The 5318-nt window shown below is 48.6% G+C and overlaps 1 long non-coding RNA gene across 1 annotated transcript; it reads right to left on the bottom strand.

Annotated features, from left to right (window-relative positions):
• Nucleotides 1-2282: 2282 nt before the first annotated feature.
• On the bottom strand, nt 2283-3451 carry LOC118158874. The gene is made up of 3 exons (XR_004746923.1): nt 3072-3451; nt 2884-2890; nt 2283-2325 (listed from the first exon to the last, which is right to left on the bottom strand). It is a non-coding gene; the product is annotated as an uncharacterized LOC118158874 (long non-coding RNA).
• Between the last annotated feature and the right edge of the window lie 1867 nt (nt 3452-5318).

The following is a 5318-nucleotide window of genomic DNA, read 5'->3' as shown; positions in this document are numbered from 1 at the left end:
CCTGCACCGACGGAGACTGCGGCCTGTGGAAGACCCCTGCCGGAGCAGATTCCGGGCCGGACCTGCAGCCCGTGGAGAGGAACCCATGCAGGAGCAGGTGACCTGGCAGGAGCTACTGCCCGTAGGGGACCCAGGTTGGAGCAGTGTGCTCCCGAGGGATGGACCCTGTGGTACGGACCCATATCTGGAGCAGTTCTTGAAGAGCTGCTGCCTGTGGGAAGCCCAGCTGGATCAGTTCAGCAGGGACCCCACAGCACAGGGGACGAGAGTGACCGAGGGGCGGCAGAGAAGAATTTCTATAGACTGACCATAACCCCCATTCCCCCATTCCCCTGTGCCGCTCGGGGGGAGGAGGAGGAAGAGGGTGGATTGGGGGGGCAAGGTGCTTTTGGTTTCTCTCCTTTGTTTCTCACTTCTCTAGCTCGTTAGTAATAGGCAATAAATCTTACTGTCTCCCTATGCTGAGTCTATTTGCCCGTCACAATAATTACTGCGTGATCTCCTTGTCCTTATCTCAGCCCTTGAGCCCCTTTCATCATATTTTCTCCCTGTTCCTCTTTGAGGATGGGGAGTGAGGGAGCGGTTGTGGTGGAGCTCGGTCGCCCACCCGAGTAAAACCATCACACCCATGCGCTGTCCATGCACCCGAATCTGTCATACAATTGGTTAGAGACCCTCACACGCGTCTCAAGCCAGCCAGCAATTGGCCACTGCGCAAAGCTCATCTTTAACACGGTAGCCAAGTTAATTTATCTTGACCTCTCTCAAGTTTTTGTTTCTAACGCTTATTTCTTCATTATCTCTAATTCAGGGATGTGTGAAACAGTGCAAAGCCACCTGCAAATTCCTTTCCCACAGTGGTCAATAGCTCTATGGCCAGATGGATGTCGGTGATAAGTGGTGTCCCTCAGGGGTCTGTCTTGGGACCAGTGCTTTTCAATATTGTGAAATGTGTTTATTTGATTCGTGATGAATATGTATTAGTCTAGGAGCATAAAAATCAGACACCTGATGTAACAGGTGTGCGTCCTGGTAGAGCAGAGACTCCCAGTGCACCCAGCGCTGTTTGCTTGCCTCTATTCGCTTAATAAATCACCCTCAGTAAGTTTGCAGATGACACCAAGCTGAGTGGTTCAGTTAATACAACACAAGGAAGGGATGCCATCCAAAGGGACTTGGATAAGCTTGAGAAGTGGGCCCATGTGAACTGAATGAGGTTCAACAAATTCAAGTCCAGGGTGCTGCACCTGGGACGGGGCAATCCCAGGCATGAGTACAAACTATAAGAAGAACTAATTGAGAGCAACCCTGCGGAGAGGGATTTGGGGGTTCTGGTAGATGAGAAGCTCAACATGAGCCAGCAGTGTGCGCTTGCAGCCCAGAAGGCCAACTGTATCCTGGGCTGCATCAAGAGAGGCGTGGACAGCAGGTCAAGGGAGGTGATTGTCCCCTTCTACTCTGCCCTCGTGAGGCCCCACTTGGAGTACTGCGTCCAGGTCTGGGGCCCCCAGCACAAGAAAGATGTGGACCTGTTAGAACGTGTCCAGAGGAGGGCCGCAAAGATGATCATAGGGCTGGAGCACCTCTCCTATGAAGAAAGGCTGAAAGAGCTGGGGATGTTCAACCTGGAGAAGAGAAGGCTCCAGGGAGACCTCATTGCAGACTTTCAGTACTTAAAGGGTTCTTATAAAAAGGATGGAGAGGAGCTCTTTACTTGTGTAGATAATGATAGGACAAGGGCGAATGGTTTTAAACTAAAAGAGGGGAGATTTAGATTGGATGTTGGGAAGAAATTCTTTACTCAGAGGGTGGTGAGGCACTGGAACAGGTTGAACAAGATGTTGAACAAGACCGGACCCCTGGGGAACATCGCTAGTCACAGGTCTCCAGCCGGACTCTGCGCTGCCGATCATCACCCTCTGAGCTCGGCCAGTCAGCCAGTTCTCAATACACCTTACTGTCCACTCCTCTATCCCACACTTTCTCAGCTTTGCTAGCAGGATATCATGGAGACAGTATCGAAAGCCTTGCTCAAGTCAAGGTAGATGACATCCACCGCTCTCCCCCCATCTACCCAGCTGGCGATGCCATCATAGAAGGCAACGAGGTTGGTCGAGCACAACTTCCCCTTGGTGAATCCATGCTGACTACTCCTCATAACCTTCTTCTCTTCCAATTGCTTGGAGATGGCATCCAGAACAAGCTGTTCCAACACCTTTCCAGGGACAGAGGTGAGACTGACTGGCCTGTAGTTTCCCGGATCCTCCTTCTTGCCCTTCTTGAAGACCGGAGTGACATTGGCTATCCTCCAGTCTTCAGGCACCTCTCCTGTTCTCCAAGACCTATCAAAGATGATAGAGAGCTGTTCGGCAGTCACCTCTGCCAGCTTCCTCAGCACATGCGGATGCATCCCATTGGGACCCATGGATTTGTGTGCGTTGATCCAACTCAGATGCTCCCGAACCACCCCCTCCACAACCAGATGGGAGCTCTCCATTTCCCAGACTCTTTCTCCTCCCTCCAGGGTCCAGGAGTCCCAAGAGGGAGTCTTTGAAGCAAAGACCAAAGCAAAGAAGGTATTCAGTATCTCCGCCTTCCCAGCATCCCCCGTTACCAGGACACCCCCCCCCCCCCCCTTAGGGGGGGGGCCCCATTATCCCTAGTCTTCCTTTTACTGTTTACATACTTAAAGAAACCCTTCTTATTATCCTTTATCTCCTTTGCCAGCTTCATCTCTAGGTGGGCTTTAGCCTTCCTCGTTGTGTCCCTGTAGGCCCTGACAACACTCATATACTCCTCCCAAGAGGTCAGGCCCATTTTCCACATTTCATAGACCTTCCTCTTCCTTTTGATCTTATTAATGAGCTCCTTGCTCATCCACACAGGTTTCCTGCCCCCCTTCCCAAGTTTCCTACTCTTAGGGTGCACCAATACTGAGCTTCGAAGAAGTGCTGTTTAAATGTTGACCAGCTCTCTGAAGCACCCTTGCCTTCTATCAACCTAGCCCATGACGTACTCCCAAGTAGGTTCCAGAAGAGGTCAAAGTTGGCTCTCCGGAAGTCCAGGGTAACAATCCTACTTTTAGCCTTACTTTTTCCACCAAGTTCCATCTTGAACTCCACCATCTTACGGTCGCTGCATCCCAAGCTGCCACCAACCTTCACATCCCTAACAAGCCCATCCCTGCTGGTAAGAACAAGGTCCAGAAGCACCCCCCGCCTTGTCGGCTCCTCCACCACCTGGGTCAGAAAATTATCTTCAATCCATTGAAGGAACCATTTGGACTACACGTGCCTCGCCGAGTTGCTTTCCCAACAGATGTCTGGATAATTGAAGTCCCCCATGAGAACCAGCACCCAGGATCATGAGGCTACTTCCAGCTGCTTGTAGAAGGCCTCATCAACCTCCTCCTCCTGATCTGGTGACCTGTAGTACACCCCCACTACAGTGTCACCCATACCAGTCCACCCCTTAATTCTCACCCACAAGCTCTCCACTTGTTCTTCACCCTCCCCCAGGTGGAGCTGGGTACATTCTAATTACTCTCATCACAACTGTGACTCGCAGACAGTTTTCACCTCCTTTTCATCTTTTGAATCCCGTTATAGTCCTTTCCCACATGGTATTCCCAAATTCTCACCATTCCGTAACAGGGAACAGCAAGGCAGTCTCTCTAAAATGTCCCCATCGTTGTCCTAACTTGATCAATTTGATCAGTTTCTTTTCCGTTGTCTCGATACCTCTCTTAGAGAGTATTCCAGCGAGCAACAATGCAGCAGCCCCCACTTCCATGGCTGTGCTTCCTCTGAGAGGTAGGGAGCGACCCTGACCCGTGTATGCCAAGCAGCACCCTCTCAGACGTTTATTTTCTCAATCCCCTCCTCTAGCTGCTTACTGCAGTCTTGGAGACCTGTCGAGCTGGACTATCTGGCGAGTAACCATCCTCTGCTACCAGATGTCGGAAAGGGAAACGATCCCGAGTAACGATGCAACCTCGATGCGAGTATAATCGTCCTCCTTTATTGCATGTTCTCACAGAGTATATATAGGCAACTAACTACAGCACGCACCGATAACAACTTACAATTGGTCTAGCTTCTCCATACACTTGTCTCTAGCTTGTTTTCTCGTTATCTCTAATACAAGGACATGGGAAACAGTGCAAAGCCACCTGCGAATTCCTTTCCCACAGACAAAATAACCAGCAAAGTGCAAGACATTAATCCAAATCATTTGCCTTTGTAGAATTACCAAACCTGTCAACTGAACTCCCTTTTCCATTTCCACAAGTTAAATAGGCAAGATGAAAAAATAGGATGATACATCATATTTCAAGATTAGGAGACAAAGAGATGACTTCATCACTGGGAAGCAGTGAATGTTCTGACCCAGGGCACATCTTGTTAACTCAGCAACTGAGCATAAACTCAGCAGTGTGAGGCTGTGAATAACAAATAACACAGTAAATGAAGGGCTGTGTCAGTGTATGGCAAAAACAGAATAGTTTAAACTAGAAAGACTTATGTATTTGCTAAAATGATGATTTAAATCAAAGACTGAGCCAGGTGACTTCAAATTTAATAAAAAATACACTTACTAAATACTCTGGTCAATCAAGCTTTGGACATGTTAGAACTCCAGTACGAACTGGAATCAAAGGCAGCCAAGTGGTACGCCACAATTGATATCACTAATGCATTTTTCTCCATCCCTTTAGCAGCAGAGTGCAGGCCACAGCTTGCTTCCACTTGGAGGGGTGTCCAATACACCTGGAATTGGTTGCCCCAGGGGTGGAAACACAGCCCTACCATTTGCCATGGACTGATCCCATCTACGCCGGAACAGGGGGAAGCTCCTGAACACCTGCAGTACATTGATGACATCATTGTGTGGGGTGACACAGGAGAGGAAGTTTTTGAGAAAGGGAAGAAAATAGTCCAAATCCCGCTGAAAGCCAGTTTTGCCATAAACCAAAATATTATAGTTTTGCTTCTATCTTTCAGATACTTCTGTTGAGAAGTTTCAAAATGAGAACTCTGATATGGAGATTATACATTCTTACACAGAGAATAGATTTTAGCAAATGAATATTTTATTGGTCCTGTTCGGACTGGCCCAAGGGCTACTGCATGAACTATTTCCTGCTTAATTTGTTCAAAGGCTTGTCGTTGCTCAGGGCCCCATTCAAAATCATTCTTCTTACGGGTTATTTGGTAGAGCGGGTTTACAATCAGACTGTAATTTGGAATGTGCATTCTCCAAAACCCCACGACACCTAGGAAAGTTTGTGTTTCCTTTTTGCTAGTTGGTGGAGACAT

Source organism: Oxyura jamaicensis, unplaced genomic scaffold, assembly GCF_011077185.1.
Source record: "Oxyura jamaicensis isolate SHBP4307 breed ruddy duck unplaced genomic scaffold, BPBGC_Ojam_1.0 oxyUn_random_OJ58910, whole genome shotgun sequence".
In the NCBI taxonomy this organism is placed as follows: Eukaryota; Metazoa; Chordata; class Aves; order Anseriformes; family Anatidae; genus Oxyura; species Oxyura jamaicensis.
This window is presented reverse-complemented; position numbering and strand designations above follow the sequence as displayed.